The 17,821-nt window shown below is 38.7% G+C and overlaps 1 protein-coding gene across 15 annotated transcripts in view; it reads left to right on the top strand.

Moving 5' to 3' along the window:
• The window catches only part of epb41l2 (erythrocyte membrane protein band 4.1-like 2), a 107,170-nt gene that overhangs the window by 29,073 nt on the left and 60,276 nt on the right, over positions 1-17,821 (top strand). The window contains exon 1 of one of the 15 annotated variants that reach the window (XM_088626911.1): positions 5,601-5,623. The exons of the other annotated variants lie outside the window; for them this stretch is intronic. The gene's annotated coding sequence lies outside the window, so the exon portion shown is untranslated. Of the gene's footprint in view, positions 1-5,600; positions 5,624-17,821 lie in introns of those variants that run through there. 15 annotated transcript variants of the gene reach the window in all.

Here is a 17,821-nt window from a genome sequence, read left to right as displayed (position 1 = left end):
TTCACATTTTCTCAAGAGAAGAATTTTGTTCTTCTCTTGCTTTCAAAGTTTTTTTTTCTTTCATGGTTTTCAAGAGTTAAACTTGTAGATATTTATCAGCTGTTATGAAGTCTTTCTAATGTTTGAAAATTATTTTAGGGTACACATTACATTTGGGTTGCCATTGCTGTTTTAAATATGAACATCATAATATAATAAACAGCCTCTGTTGTATATTAATTGCACGTTTGTAACAAAGTAGGAGTAGGTTACTTGGCTCAATTTAAAATGTTTTGAAATGTATTATTAGCTGAGTTATGAATATTAGTAATTGGCTGGGTTATCAATTCACAAAATGATGTTTGAAAAGAATGTACATTATTTTTAGCCGATTTATAATAATGCTGTCCTTTTGAAAAACAGCTAAAAATGGCAAGAATTGTCTAATGCAAAGTTTTAGTCCTTCTGACCAAACTGTAATTCTTACCTTGGAATGCTTAAAATGGTTTATATTAAAATAATTTGAGTGATTTAATAACCGTACAAAACATATATAAATTAAGAAAAAGATGTGAAACTGGATACCACTCCAGCTGTAATACTATACTGTACAGTGTAGTAGTACCAGGGTGCTTTCAGGGGCTCAGCAGAAAGTTGTAAGTGAGGAGTTTCAGTGAAATTAAATACAGTTGTTCTTCATTAAATTGAAGCGAGGAATTCAGGACTCATTTGCTGTTTACACTTGGCTCTAAATTGAAAGTAGTGATCAAGGTTGCTACTAGTTATAGTTTAGTCTACCAAGCCATAAGATCAGTGTGAAGGTTTCTTAAAAATCCTGTGTCTTGCGCCTTTCATTTAGTTTGACTAAATGACACTTAACATTTTGAGTTCATTCTCATTCATTGCCATCAAGAGACAATATGGGCTCTCCATTATGGATGGAAATAAAATGAAGAAGCACCTTATAAAACTTGAGTTTGGTTTTGCTGTCAGACATGTACTAAGATATTTAAGGCCACCTTTTCACAATTTCCTTGTGTATATTATTAAGTCCAATCTAGTGGAAAACTAGTGTCACACACAGAGAAATAGTGTCAAAGTTAAGTAAATGGTAACTTTCCCCTTTAGATAATTTGAGTGCTGGGCATCCATATTCCTGGCAGTCAGGGAGTACAACAATAAGACAGGAATGAAAGGTCTTACAGCTGTTACATATTTCACGCTGTTTTGTAGATGGTGGATCTCTTCAGTGGCCGTTGCAAATCGCAAGGGTCCGCACACTTGTGCGACACCTCAGTACTGTTCTTAGTTGAGAATAAGACACCACTGGATTCACCATCTCAGGTCGGGCAGCTTCTGCAGTGCCAGCTGGGAAGCAGAAGTGAAAAGTGAAAGTTGCTTTTGCACAAATGTGGCTAGTGATGATCGGTAATCTTTTTAATTACAAAGGAAGAAGGACTGTGATACTGCATTAGTTTTCACTGGCAAGTTAGAATAATCTGCACCCTCATGTCCTTTTCCCATTTGAAGGACAGTAAGTTTCTAACAGACCAAACAACTCTTCAACTTGGAGAGCGATACAATGCCCGCCTGACCACATAGAAGCAGAATGTTCAGCACAATACTTTCGTTTTATAAATTTTTGCATGATTTATAAATAAACAAATTTATCTGAGCTTCTAGTTAGGCTGCATCAGAACGGCACTGTAGTACTAATATGTATCTTAGTTACCAGTATTAACTTGCACATATTTTGCATTTCTGATTTTGTATTACATGCTTCACGTTTTTTATATGACACTACTTTGCCCACGGTGAAGAGTGAACTGAACCTGAATTTGTATGCAGGAAGAAATTTGAATAATTTGGTTCTGGTTTCAAAGAGGGAAGTTTTTTCTTTTTAGGAGTGTGTTGCAGTAATGGAAACTTTTATAAACTGGATAGCAGAGTATTTGTATATATTTTATTTAATTCATATTAAGTGTACTGTGCTGATATTATTGCTTCATGGCTTTCAAAAGGTTGTATAGCATTGTTACACACACTACCTTTCTTAAGAGCTAAATATTTGCTTTAAGACAATTTTTTTTCAAATGGATCTTAAGACTCTGGGGGTTTAATAGATTGTGGTCTGTCTGCATGTCTATGCCTTAAATCCATTTTGAGACCATAATTCAAATCCCTGGGGAAGATTGAGTGCATGCATTAATAATTTATTGTTTTTTTTCTTCTACATTAATATATTTGTACATGCACCAGGGTATGTAGGCATTGTGATAGTCTATAATTTGACTTGTAAGTTACTGTAGGAGGTTAGTTTTTTCAACTCACTGAGGTTCAGCACCTGTAACTTTCAAAGTCACCGAGATTATTTTCAGAGGTAGTTCAATATTTAATTGCTACCCGTGAATATGAAATGCAAACTATTTAAAAGTTTCTTTTTTTTTAAGTACAAACATTGATATTCAATGGAAACAGCCTATGATAGGTGCACCAGCTTGTGATAGATGCACCTTGGACTTTAAAGGTTGTACCAGGATTTGAAAGAGTGCTTTTGTGGTGGTCATTCCCTGGCTATATGACCCCATTTAATCCAGGCCTTTGCCTTGAATCGGAGTTCTTGATTACGTGGATTCATATCAAGCTGTGTTACGGTTGCCAGGGCGGATTGCTTGATCATGATCTGTTTGATTCAGCTCCATCTAGTCCGGACTAGATTTTTATGCATGATTAACTCTTATAATATATATACCTGTGATTACACTAATCAAGGATAATTCCTTGAAGATCGACTAGATTTTTTTATTTAGTTGAGGTTTATATCCATAGTGGGATACGTTTGCATCAGTGATGCAGATGGACATTTCTGCAAAGCAGCTCTGAGTCAAGTACCCGGCCTGAGCAGTGTCCCGTGTGACATTTTGGCACACGTCTTTCCACTTCCGAATCATTTTGAGTCATTTTTTCTGTTATTCGTGTAACAAACCACTTTATTATGATTTAGATACAGTTATAAAATCCATATGGAGACTGCTTGATGGTTGGACAGCCGTATCCGTCTCATGGTTCATGACTCAGTGAATTGAGTACTTGACTCCAACGTGAAAAGCCCACATTTTATAAATCCTGTCATTATGCTGCTAACTTAAATATTTCGAGACTGTATTTGGCAGGGATGCAAAATCAAAAACGGTACATTTTCCCCTCATCACATTTCTATTACAGTACGTAAATGCCTGTTAGATGAACACGTGATTGTTAGTGTTGTATGTGCGTCTTCTCTCTTTTGCATTCACTCATCACTCGCCAGCGTGCCTGGGGTCTGTCTCCTGCTGGCTGGCCGCAGTGGTCAGTGTAGATGTCCTGGAGGAAGGGCCTGTGGTGGACTGCAGGATGCTTCAGCGTTGAGAGAGCTCAGAGGTCTAGGGTTCTGCTTCTTTTAACTGTTGGATCAATACATTGAAACTCTTTTGTACTGAAATCAAAGTGACAGAGTGATTTAATGTGCTTGCCTTGTCGCTGATTTAGTGGTTTCTGTATGAGTAACGGTGTTGGAGGGGGCAGCACTGTTGGAAATGTGACCTAATGGTAAATATTTCTTTCTCTTTTTAATATTTGCTATACACAGTTTGTGTGTTACATGTTTCATCATGGGCAAGCATAACACAACATGATCTTGAGATGGTCAAGTTCCTTGTAAGTTTCTAGTAGAAAGAAGCCATTGTAGAGTGAAGCCGTTGCTTCCAGTAACAAAGCACGTCTGTTGAACAAAAGGACAACAGACGGATAGTATCCCTGCAAATGTGACTTTGGGTAGTTACCGTCTACTCAAGTGTTGCCACCCCATACCTGCCCATTTTTATTTTTATTTGATAAGATGTCCTCCCAGGCTATTTTCTTTGGGTTTAACCGTTCAAATGGAAAGCAAGAACAAAGGTTTGAAAACCAAGTGCCCAGCTGAACTTGCTATGGATTTGTAGCCGTGGTGCAGCCCGATGGTGAGATCTGCTTCCGCTGCTGTGAAGGAGCCAGGCTGGAGTTATCATTCAATAGAAGCAGCGAGCGACAGCATGGAATATCCATATCTGGAAGAGTGGAAAAGGAAGAAGAAACCTGTCCATTAAACCTGAACTTAGCAGGACACTCTGGAAACATGTAGCATACAAGGGACTAGAGAAAATTTTCACATGCTGCATATTCCAAAGACCCTCTGAAGAGTATGGAACACATATGCTTTTAAGAAATTGAAGGGAACCATTTGCAGATCAGGATTTTTGGAAGATGGATTTATGTTGTCGTGGGAAATTCCTTTTTCTGTGACATTCAAATCCACATTCCATGTACGAACAGCTGCTTAAGGTTTACTTGAAGACGCACACGTAACAGGAAAAACAAATAGAGGAAACCAGTTAAGTTATTTTGGCCCTGAAATCCATCAGATTATGGGTAAAAAAAACAGCAAAGGAGCTCGTATGCTTGCAAGACACAGAATATGCAAAGCCATCCTCATTTAAAAAATATCTGCTGGAATGTGACTCCCTTTGTTTCTCCGGTGAACGTGGTGGACCGAAAGGGAATTGTTTGTAAATCTGTGTGAATCTGCTTATTAAAGAATAATCATTTTATTTTCTTTATCTGCAAGGTGAAATACACCAAAGGGTAAGTTGTATAATGGAAATCCAATTGAATTGCATCCTTTTTTTCGATATATTTCATCTTTGTTTTGTTTGCAGTATGGCTGTACTTTAGTAAAAATGGTATTTGGTTGGGATTCTCTACTACATTGGACTCAAGAACGTGAGGGGCTGGGGATCATAAGAATTAAGATCATAAGAAGAATTGTTTAATAATAATTATTTTCATGATACAAATCTGTAAAGGACAGTGGTCTAAACACACTACATGCTGTATTGAAGACCTGAGCGATAGTTTAAACAAACCTTAGTCTCATTTTTAAGAGGAGTGTGAAGCCCCAGCAAGCTTTTCTTTTAAAATCCCACCTCCTGTGGCTGCTTAGAGGAGTATGTAGGATCAGACTGTAATTTGACATGGGTGCTTGAGGGATTTGCAATTACATCTGAACTCTGATACATTTCCTTTTACATTCTCTTGCTTTTGACATCATTTGCCCTCATAATTATCCTTCACACCGTGTAAGAGATTGCTTAACCATTCGGAAGGGTTGTGGGAACCTCTCATGTTGCAGTGCTTTACTCAGATGTCCTGCAGTGAATACAGTGTGCAGTCTAGGCTTGTCACAGTGGCCTGATTCATGTGGAGTGAAGCTTAATTTGCACCATCTTGCTGAAAATCCAATATATAAAGATCTTCAGTATGAACCCTGGATTGTGTGTTGTATTTAATAATTACGGAGCTTACTACTGGCTTTTTCCTGTGTTGTGTACAATCTTGGGTTTTAACTGAAAATTCTAGAGTGCAAGAAGCTGTAAAATGAAGAAAAACATCTGGGAAAGCAATTATGCTCTTACTTCAGGGAGGAAAACTTTAATTGTGTAAAGACCGCATTCACAACCACTCTTCTGTGCAGGGCGCGAAGGAACACTAACTGAGAGGGTGGGATACGAACAGCCAGCACTAGCGGAGCTGTGTTTGGGTCCTGGGTTCAGTTCTGCACTGGGAAGTGGTGAGTGTTTCTGTGGGTTTCACTGGGCGCTGCGATGGTCTGTGCTGGATAGGTTCACCGGTGCCTCAGCATTGTCAGTATGTGTGTACCCACACATGGACTGCCACCCAGCCTGGGGCAGAGTTCTGCCTGGCCCTCTGCTCTGCATGACCCTTCAGGTGTGGCTGGATGGTAACAGAACCTGTAAAAACGTGCTTTTTAAGGAGAATACAACTGACAGTGCTTGTATGCGTAAAGACAGAAGACTGGAAGTTGGCAAAATCGCACCGCCCACATCACATTGTGCTCCATTAGCTCTGTTCCAGAACTGGAACTCTGTCAGGCATGTTTAATTCAATTGGCTCCATTTTTAACTTTTTTTTTGTTAAATTGCTGCGCTTATTGCTGGTTGTGAAATATGAACTGGTATTGCAAACCCACAGTTTATGACTTGTGAACAACGACAACACGCTGCTTAGTGTTTCTGTTGAACATCTATCTGCTCGCCTGTGCTTACCAAACAATTAAGGTCCTGTTTGGTTAAAGCGAAGATGTCTCCCTGTGCATAATAGTTAATCCTTAAATATTAATATAGAATATACAAAAAAATAACCGTTGTATATATTGGATTTGCTTTCAATATATTATTAAACTGCTATTTATAAAGTAAAATATTTTTAACAAGGATATTGCTAAACTTGTTTCTATAACTGTGAATTGTACAATGAGGTTCAAATATTGCCAGTATACTACAGATTTACTGTGCATTTTATTTTAGATACAATGTTGTAGAATACAAGATGGGTATTTAGGGCTATGTCTTTTTTTTTCCCCATTTATGTGCACTTCAGCAATTATTTTCTTCAAGTGTGCGTCTGAAATCATTTTGGCTTGCGTGCAGCGTGTTCTAATGAGGGTGTGAAAAAGTTTGAAAAGTACATCTGTGTGGTTAGAAAGCAGAAGTTTCTGCATCAGGCACTTGTATGAACTTTCTCAGCCCCACTTGAGATTCCCTCAGGTCACTGGTCTTCCTGCTGCTTTGTGCACTGAATAGTTGAGCTTTTTTGTGGACTCCAAGTGTGTGGCCTTTCATTCCTGTACCGCAGAACGTTTACATGAAGGCCTCAAATTAGCAATGTTATGTCGAAAGGTTAACAATATAAAAACATATATAGCCGTATAAAACCAGGCGAATGTAGCCTGGACCTTAAAATGACCAAGAACTCCTCACCAGTTTAGGAAGGCAGACTAAGAATTAAGAATAAGGAAAGGCTTCAATTTGATTGCTTGAGCAAATAATCATTTTCACTTGGAATTAAGAGCTCAGGTGGAAAGAAAACGGAATCCTTCTGGCCCCCCAGGCCTGCTCTGGTGTACTTCTGTTATAAAAGCTCACTTCAGAAGTGATTTAAAAAGTGTTTTGCAAAGCAGCTCTCAAGAAGTGCTCTCATGATCTCGCAGAAATATTTTTCGTAGTAAGATTTAACCTGCTCTTCATACTTCACAATAAATGTCAGTGTTGTTGGCATAGTCGGATTCCTAGGCCTTTATCACAGTATTAAAGGATATTTTTCAAGTCATTGTCCTAATGAAGGCGTACAGACATCATCCAGCACAGAGCCAAAGACTTTTCCTTAATTTCAGACCCTGCGATGTGTATCTCTTGAAAACGCAGCTAAAATGAAACCACACCTAGTTTTTCTTTAACTGAAAGAGAATTTTAGTTTCAGCTGTTTGCCACACTTTGTATTGTTTTTTCTGGGCTGTTTGAGTCGGATTACAGTAAGAAGGAAATAGGAGCCCCAACCTCACTGTGCTATAGCCAGTTCACCACCATAATGGGTCAAGTTATAATGGGCTAGCACTCTATTTCACTGCAGTCACTTCTATGGAATAAGAATAAGTAATGCAAAACAATACTCTTAATGCCCACCGTAACACCGTCACCGTAACAATACCCTTGACTGACTATTATAAAGTGAAAAAAAGTTTGAATGGTTTGAGTCAGCATTCTCCAGTATTTGTTTTGAAATACATAGGAAAATCAAGGAAATAAAGAGTCCCAGACATTTGTGCCTGTGGTTTGGCTATTAGCCATACATAGTTAAAAAGAGATTATCTGTAGGGTTCCAAATCGACATGAAAGAGCTCGTGTCAAAAGTAAAGAAATAATTTGAGTAAAAGTTGTCTTGAAAGTAATGGATTTAACGATTGATTTTTTTTTCTAACTTGAAAAGACCATTGTGGTCACCAAAAAGAGCAGTTTCTCTCTATATAGGCTGTTTTTATGGTGAACATAATCTAAAGAGACATGCCGCTGTTGTAAACTTGTCATTTTCTTCTCAGCATGGGCTTGCCAAAATCCCATTCTAAACAGCCAAAGTATGTTATTGTTTATATAAATAACTCTACTTTCTTTAATTACTTTTTTAAAGTAATAAAATAACTTGTTTCTGTGATGTCGGCCTGTCTGCCAGTTTGGAATTTGGAATCACCTTTATGTCTTAATTGCAAAAGTGTAAAACATATGGTGAAATAATATAAATATAATGATCCTAGTTGGTTGTTATGAACAACTGTTATAGTCTCAATATTCTAACAAAATATGTATTACAGTTCATAATGTGATCTGTTATTTTGTATAGATATGCAGTAACTTTGGTTCCTAGGTGGGTTACTAATTTGTCTTCTGATAATTACAATTTGGGACTTGCAATAGATGACCCTTTTAGCTGATGTGGCAGCTATCAAGGAAAGAAGTGCCGATATATGAAGTAACCTGGAGTAACACATGTGCCATACTGTATCAACAACACGATTCCAGTTCCAGTCTGTCTGATTTGTGTACTTGAGGTGCATAACATTAAAACACCCACAGCAAATCGCAAACATTAGGAATTGCTTATAGTATTGGCTGAATTATTCATACAACTGTGTTGGACAAGCAGTGAACCCTAGAGTTATGTTGGGTACAAATTTAAGATCACGGACCATTTGAAACCTACTGCCAAAGTTGATGGCAGCATACACCACATGGCACTAAGAGTTTGGAGTGGAGTCCTGGGGTATGTGATTGCTAGCAGAGTGGTCAACATTTGCTCAGTAGGGTTGTGTCTTTGTCCATGTGAAGTGTTGTCAATAGATTGGGTTGTACAGTATATGTACCAAATTTCAGTGCTCCGCAGTGTAGCTTTCATAATACGATCAAATAGATGGAATATTTGGTTAAAACATCTATGAATCACTAGTGGGAGTGTTAAGTACTGCTTCATCTTCCTGCCCTTTAATGTGTAGAAATGTCTGCTAACCATCAGAATTTATTTGCTCTAGTGTTTTGTGACAAATGCTCTTTGTACAAGCTATCCCCATTATAAATTGCCCTGTGCTGTGTCGTGTTGCATTGACGTCACTGATGAATTGAGGAGCTCCACATAAACAACCCTTGATCTTGCAGCAGTTTGCAAGGCACTAAGCGCCAGCAATATAGTTGGTTTGTGGTTTATTTTTTACTGGTAATGAAAACCTATTGAGCTGAGGAAAATCTTACATTAAAATCTCATCTTCTTTTGTGCACATTTCTTAGATTACTAATATCATGCCCAGCTTTTAAACATTTAAGTTATTCCCCATCTTTAAGTATTTTCTATGCAAGTTGTACTATTTGTGAACGTTACCTGGACTTATAACGGGACCCTCTGTACTGTATTTGCTTAGCTGCAATTGAAACGCACACTGTAACTTGCAGTCTCCCCCAACACTATTCCATTCAGTCTCATGGGAAAAGTTTACGCTTCTTATTTACATGGTTCCTATGGGGAGAAATTCCCCTTTGTGTTTTTTCGCTATGAATTGTGACTTTCGGATCCCTATGCCCTACATGTATCAGGGAAAACCTGTTTTCATACCTGCTGTTGGGTTCATGTGTTTGAAAAGTTACAGATTACAAGTAAGTTATGTCTAGTTTATTATCTGACTTTATTTCAGAATCGTCAGATTGTACCCATCAGTGATGCTCTGTAGTTGCAGAGGAAATATGAAAATACTAATGTGGATTGGATTTATTCCAAAACTTTTTATTTTATTCGACAATTAAGGTGATGTATACGGTTTTCTTGCAAAGCCTCACAAATTTAGAAATTGTTACTCACTTGAAATTATTTCTTCTAAGAAGTATAAATATGCTACTTAAAGCACATTTGATTTTGAAAATTAGTTTTTTTTTCTGTGGGCCACATTTATTTTGGTTATGATCCAGTTTGGATTTTATCCACATTATATTCTCTGTGAAAGTGATTTTTCCATCATAATTTTGCATTGTGCTTTGTTTCTGATTAAGCAAACCAAACCGTAGCTTAAAGGAGAATTGGGTTTCTTCTGTTGCTTGAGGCTTCCTTCTCAGAAGTATGCCATATTAAGCAAAACCCATTTCCACTGTCTTGTCCAGTTTAAAAATATTTGTATTTGGGGCTAAAAAGGGGGAGAAGATAAGAGGTTTTACAGGATGATCAGTAGTGACAAATTTGCAAGCTGTAAAAACAAGACACGCAATTCTTATTTTTGGTTACCCAGGGGATGGCGATTGGAAGGTATGAGAATGTCTGTACTTAGTCTCCTTTTTTTTCCCCATCAGGAAATCAGCTGAGGTATTCGTTTCCGCCTTAGCAGCAAAGTGCAAATAATCACGACTGACCCATTTGTTTATCCCACTGAGTTTTCTTGTTTTTATTTTCAAGAACAAGCACCCACCACAGAATACTAATTGCTGCTTACAGACGTTCTTATTCATTTACTATTACCGACCACTAATAGGAGGAAGTGGGATGTTCCCCTTCTCTGTGCATGTCACTACTAACTGCCCACTACCTTTAACTGAGAACGTATGCTTTCATTATTTTCTTAGGACAGCTCTGATTTGAAACTGCTGTAATTTGTAATGGACTAAATGAAGCTTATTTCTTAGGACTGCTATCTGACTAGGATGTGTGCTGATACAAACTTTGGAATGCAGGACCTGAAAGTTCCTGATAACCATAATCTTCACCTTATTGTGCTGGTTTTATAAAGAATTTATTTAGACTAAGTCACTCATTCAGTAGAAGAGGGATCTGAATTACACAGAAAGGCTGAAACATTGCAGATTTCTTTACATTTAGTGCAGATGCACAGGATATGATTTTAATAATTGCTTACACTTATATAGCACTTTTCTGGACACTCCACTCAAAGCGCTTACAGGTAATGGGGACTCCCCTCCACCACCACCAGTGTGCAGCCCCACCTGAATGATGCGACGGCAGTTATAGTGCGCCAGAACGCTCACCACTCATCAGCTCCCAGTGGGGAGGAGAGCAGAGTAATGAAGCCAGTTCATAGAGGGGGTTATTAGGAGGCCATGATTGGTAAGGGCCAATGGGAAATTTGGCCAGGACGCCGGGGTTACACGGACCTCGGTTTTACGTCTCATCCGAAGGACGGCGCCTGTTTACAGTATAGTGTCCCAGTCACTATACTGGGGCATTAGGACTCACATGGACCACAGGGTGAGCACCCCCTGCTTGTCCCACTAACACCTCTTCCAGCAGCAACCTTAGTTTTTCCCAGGAGGTCTCCCATCCAAGTACAGACCAGGCTCACACCTGCTGAGCTTCAGTGGGCTGCCAGTTGTGAGTTGCAGAGTGATATGGCTGCTGGCTGTTTTTTTAATCGTTTTATTGTTTTCCAAATTTTATTGTTTCTTCTGTGGTTGATATTGTGTTTTCCCTTTTTGTTAACAGAAGACCAGTGCAGTGAGTCTGGTGCGTAATCCAGCATTTGACTAGCTGATTCCCTGAATTGGATATGGCCACAGTTGCTTGGGTAAAGCCATGTTTGGAACGTCTGTAAAGCAAAGACGTTTTTTGTGTCCCCTTTGTTCCAGTTGGGTGTTTTTCTGCCCCCTGATTGAGGATTTCTTTTAATTTTAAGTTCATTTGATCTTTATGTGAAGAGAGGTTTTTGGATACAGCACTGGTTGTGTGTGCATGTGAATTAGTAATAGCATGCTTAAAATGCTCCAAAAACCAAATGCACTATCCCATGCCATAAACATGCTGAATGGCAATTGGAAAACCATAATAAAGATAATGTTTCTTATACAGCATGCGTAAATAATAGCCTTTGAAAAGTTAGCACTCATTTTCTTCCTTTAGTATTTAGCTACGGTTACTTATTCTTTCATTAAATGATTGTGTCAGATAAACCTTTGGAACTTTTTTAAGCTGCGAAAGGTGCTTGACTTTTCTTTAAGAGAAAAAAAGAGACGTGTCTGAATTTCCATGGGAAAGGATGGAATGTGTGTCCAAGGCAGATTTCCCCCACTTGTCATGTGGGCCAGAGTTCAAGAGCCATTTGCCACAGAGTGCAGGATGTGCAGAAAGCACCATCATGGGAAAATAAATAGAGCTTCTTTCAGTCCAGTCTCGAGCAGGCCTTTTAAAACCCCCGTCCCCTGCGCTATGATACCATATGTTTAGTTGTACTGTGTGCACATGTATCCTGTAAAAAAATGCTTTAAAACGATTAGATCAGGAGGTGTGGTCTTAAAAACCGAAAATGAAACAGTGAAATCCTTTACCAATTCTTTCCTCTTCTATTAGGAACAGGTGTTTCTGATCTCGGCAGGATGATTTGCTTTAACGGTTTTACTGAAAGTCAAAGCAGGGATCCTAGCACTAAAACAATCATCGCCCAGAAAGGTGCTCAATTTATGCCGCAGAGGTAGAGATGAAAAGATTTCAGGATTGAGCACTTCCTTTTCTTATGCTTTGTGGATCTTTATTTTCCCGTGGGTTAGTCGTGTTGTGTATTGAGCCACACGCTCTTTAAAAAGCGCCCTTCTCTGGCCCTTGAAGCTTCTCGCACCTGGGTGGCTGGTGGCCCTCGTATCTGGGACGCGTACCCGCACGCCTGACCGCGCTCACAGTACACGAACAAGTGAGCTTACAATCGACATTGGCCAGTTATGACCAATTAAATTACTATGATTCAAATTTGAAACACTCAGTCTTTCAGAAAGAATAAAGGAAAAAGGAGGCTTTGAGGAGCAGTTAGAGTCCATTCCCATTTTTCCTGTTTAAGTACAGTGGTGTTCTCTGTAGATGAATACAGTATGTGTTTGTGTATGCTGAGATCTGCAGAGACACCATTTTTTTGTGTTTGGGTATTTAAGCATGACTGTGTAAACTGCAGCTTTCTTCACATTGATTGTAAAGCAGAGATCACAGATAATAGCACAAAGCCACGGTACAAATGCAGTTATCTTGAAAGCAGTACTGCAATTGACTTGAATTGCTAAAGAAAACCTTTTCCCCTAATTAACTTTGTCATAGGATTTTAGCAAAATGTTCAGTCCCTGCTTGTGTTTTCTACAGCCGCTTCAGGAATCTGTGAAGTTGTGACTGTTTTTTTTAAGTGAGAAACTGTACTGAAAATAAATTATGGTGATATTTAAAATAGCTGTCATTAGTATTTGGCTTGATTATGAACAGCATCTGCCACTCAGTTACTGAGCAGAATTTCCTTTCCAAATAAAGATGGCACATCTTTACGATTCCCCTTGGTGCACTGGACCTTGTTTTCCTACTTGAAAAATCAGATTAGAAATTATGGGTAATGCCTTTTCAGAGTACTTCAGAATTAACTGGATTTTAGTTTTGCAACAGAAAAATAGTGTTCATATTGGACTCTGATTCAATTAATTTATGCCGCTGGATTCATATCTATAAAAATATGCTGGCTGTCGTTTTTTCAATATTCTTTAAAACATCTGCATTATAGGGGCACATCAGGTGTAAAATTTAACAGGAGATCATTTCCTTAATATCTATCTTAATTACCCCAAAAAGTTGAATTTGTTTAATATGTCACCTTGCTTTATCCCAGTATTAGGAAGTTTTTGTTTACTTATATTCTAAAGGTCTTTAAGGGAAGAAGGGTTGGGAAAACAGGATATATGAGATTTATTTCGCAGTCTTTCCTGTTCAATTGACATTGAGATAATGGTTAAAAACTGCTTTGTGACAGTCTTGTCTACTGCCTCTTTTACACACTACAGACGGAAAATATCTTTGTCCATTACATAATACTAAGACGTAGTTACTACTGTTGTATTTTTCTTTTCTAAGGTTAAATTTTCAAAAATAAAACCTTTCTGTATATAATATAAGGATTAAGTTGCTTTCATATGTTTAGCTCAGAATTCAGGGCCTTTTTTCTGTTGCAATCACAATATTTAGGGATCTGTTACTGTTGTGTGATAGCTCTTCTAGTTTACTGTCTAGTATTTAAACCCTTCATGTTGAGATATCTCTCCTAGTCTGAAGAGAGGTTAGAAGCAATGATGCAGTTTTGTAAAAAAACACTGAATACTTGCATAAGAGGATCAGAACTGTTTAGAAACTAGAGATGTAAGTTTGATTCCAGCATTCCTTTTTTGAAAAACGTTCTTAAAGAAACATAGCTGCTATTAAAATACGCAGTCTGCATATGTTGTACTGCAATGTAGACAATATATGTTGCACATGGAGGACAGCAGTTCATAATTTGATGCGATAGTTAAAAAACAGTTAAATGTATTTCAGGGCAAGTCCTGGCTCATACAATTTATAGTTATTGCTCCCATGGGTTGTGTTGTAATAAGGGTGGACTACAGAATATTCAGTGCAGATGTGCTCTTCGGTGATGTATTCTATGAAGTCTAAACTTCACTACTGGAGCCATTTTACAAAGTGATATCAACTGTTGTGGTTCTTGTGTAATCTGAAAAGTAACTCTGGAGTCTCGCTGGAACAATTATAACTTGTTCATTAGGGATGGGCGTGTTGCATTCCGCAGTTCACAACCATGTTTCATTACAGATTTCTTAGCATGTTGAATGATGTTACATTTCTGAAGTGAAATCTTTAACGGTGCTGCAGAAAATGTCAATAGAATTCACAGCACTTGATGCGTTACATAATTCTAGAGTGTAAAAAAAAATACCTTGCGCTGTTATAAATATGTAATCTAAACCTGTTTGCCTTATGGATAGCAACTGTAAGGCTGTTTTATTTTTTTGCTTTGGCTTTATTTCATTAGTCTGTCCTATATCCAGTGAGGTAGGACTATTGCTTACATGTTTGTGAATAAGTAATCCCTTCTCCCAGTATTTTCCAACTTTACCATTGAGTATTTGCCAAACTTTGCTGATTGTTTCCTTACAAAGCTCCTTTTTGAGGAGATAAAAGGAAACACTGGGCTGGTAATAGAGAACAGGGCACATAATATTATATCCAAGGATGGAGGGTGTGGTCTTTATTTCACGTTGTCTTCATGTGCTTATTCTGTGTTCTTCTAGCGTTAAAACAGAAATGCTAACTAATTTAAATTGCACACAATTTAGTATTCTTTGGTCAATTCTGATAGCATTTAAAGTGTTTTTGCCAAAATCTTTATTAGAAAAGAAAAAGAAATTCTGAAAATGGACTGAAATGCAGTCCACTTCAATGCCGTTTTAAAAGCAGTACTTGGGGTGTGCTGTAGATTATGGGTGGAGACTTCCCCACCTCCGTGAAAACCTCATCTTGTGTGGAAGTGATTGACAGTTCTGAGCAGCAGAGTCCTTCAGCCCCACACGAGCTCGAGACTGCAGGAGACACAGGAAGATGCAGGCTGTGCTTGAACAAGAAACACATTCTAGTTGGGATGCATTGGTGAACACGTGCCAGACTGGGAAAATGCATTGAAGTTGGACCAATAACGTGATTATATCAATGTCACAATTTCCTTCTAATACCTGCAACTGGGCCTGAGGCATTCAGTTTTCAATTGTGCTTATCATACAATTTCACAGTCTTGATCATTTTTGGCATGGTCTTTGCTTCTTAATAACACAATTGGATTTGTGCTTGGATCTAGAGTAATTCGGGGCTTTTTTTCTTCTGCTCTCTTCTGCAGTTTTAGAAAAGCTTCCTCTCCTTTAAACAGATGCCACTCTGGAGAATAACTGCTGTAAAGAACAGAGCTAAAATCAGTTTACAAAGACTGCTCTGAAATCAAGCTGGAAAAGTAGGGAAATTTATACTTTTGTTTGCAACACAGCTTGAAAGTTTTCTCTGAAGCATAAATGTTTTACATCAGGCAATTAGATAATGGCAACAACATGACTAAGACACTGTATTGAATGTATTCCTCAAATGGTCTGAATTGTTCTGTTTGACATAAGGAATAAACAAAAATCTTTTAACTGTTTTCCACTCGCTCGCTCTATATTGCTTTTTTAAATAAAAAATAAACACGGAGATGATAAGTGGACTCCTTGAGTGGGGTCACTTGATCACAGTGAGCATGGTCATGTGTGGAGTTAATAGCACAGAAGATTGTTGTCTGGACCTGATGAGTGTGTTGCCCTCATTCATGGCTCTTTGCAGAGGAAACGGCTTCAGTGTCTTTTCTGGCATCAGTTTCCTTGACCTGTACTTCACCTTTTTTTTTTCCCTGCAAAAATGAATCAGGGAACTAATAACGTTTTTCTTTGTTTTCCTCCGGAATGTTACTCAAAATTCTTTTCCAGTTCTTCAGAATGTCATAGAATGGAAAAGGTCTTTTGTATGGTGTGTACATAAATAAAATGTTGTTTACAGCTGATCTTTATAATGTCCAGAGACACTCCAGGTCATTGTGAAAGAGAATGCGTTTGCTGCCAGAGATATTAGGGTATAATCTAATTATATTGCATGTTTGGTACAAAGAAAACGATTTTTTCCTGCAACCACAGTTTCTTCATTTTCCCCAATTCAACTGATGTCATAAAACCAAGAACGTTCTAACAAGATCTGAAAAATGTAATGCAAATTGACCTTCGCTTATCATGGGGACAATTATAAATCCCTGTAACAATGACGCATCAAAGATTTATTCCCAGACAGTAGGCCGAAAGGCTGCAGGATCGTCTTGAGCCACAGGGTTTTGGGGGTGTGGAATAAATTATCCAGCCAAGCCCCCGAAGCCCATTCCCTGGTTTCTTTCAAGAAACGGCTGGGTGAGCTCCTTCAATTGGCTGACTACTAACTACCGAACAGGTGAGAGCGACCAGATGGCTTTCGCTCTTTTGAAATCACTCAGGTGTTGGGTGCACATCGAGGACATTCCCATGCTCCGCCAGCTGTCCCCAGCCCAAGGTTTGCAGTCCTCCTAGTGTCTGGATCAGTGCACACTGGCTCTTCTCAAACGCCATCCCCCATGAACATGGTCTTTCTGCTTTTGAAACAAAGGAATTAAACAAATTGCCCACTCCCTCTCCTGATCCCTTTATAGGGTTTGGCTTTACTGTTATATAATGTAAAATGAAAAAAGAAAAAAATGGGGGGAAAAGGGCTTCAGAGTTACATGTGCATCCTTGCATAACGTATGCGTTAATGCTGTAGGTTTAACCTGGGATGTAGGGAGTGTGTGCAAATGGCTACTTTGCCCAGCCCAGCCCATAAAGCAGTTTTTCCAGAAGGAAGCCTTTTGGAGATTTTGCGATGCTGCTAATTTTGCAGGGACAAGGCTTCCAACTGTCCAGTGTGTGTGGCTGTGAAGCAGGGATTGTGGAAAGATAATTCCAAAGGGGGATGTCGGATGCTTATGAGCAGTACGTGTTGTATGTGGTGCCCGGAGGGGGTGGAGTGTGCTGGGTCAGGCCTGCCCTTGCCCCCTGGAAGCTGATGGAAAAGGCCACTGCTACCAAAACAGTGCTCTCACAGAAGACCACCATCTGTCCCCGCATGTCTGAAGTCCACACTGGAACACGTGTATCATGTGCTCATTTTATAAGAAACCCGTCTGCCTTTTCTTAATTCACCTTCCTGCTGCTGGTACCCTGGACTATGTCTAGAATCATTTGAGAAAGGATAAGAGGGGTCTATATTGTAGCAGAATGAATGTGCTCTGGGCACTTTATTAGGAATTGAGACAAGTTAAAATGGAAAAAATGTGGATGTGCAGCTGTGTTTGCTAACAAGGGGATATTATGAGAGGACTGTCATAAAATGCCAGAAGTCATGTCCCCTTCCCTTTGAATTTTATTTTGAGTGATATGAATTGATATTCTGTTGTAATGCTCCCTTTAGACGTTGTAATTTATAAAGATTCCTCAAGTACTTCCCTAGTTTTGCCACTGCCAGGTTTGTTACTGAAGTCAGGTTTCGGCTTTGAAGACGC

This window comes from Lepisosteus platostomus, chromosome 3, assembly GCF_059453375.1.
Source record: "Lepisosteus platostomus isolate fLepPlt1 chromosome 3, fLepPlt1.hap1, whole genome shotgun sequence".
NCBI classification, from domain to species: domain Eukaryota; kingdom Metazoa; phylum Chordata; class Actinopteri; order Semionotiformes; family Lepisosteidae; genus Lepisosteus; species Lepisosteus platostomus.
Note: the sequence above shows the minus strand (reverse complement) of the source record. Positions and strands in the feature narration are given on the sequence as shown.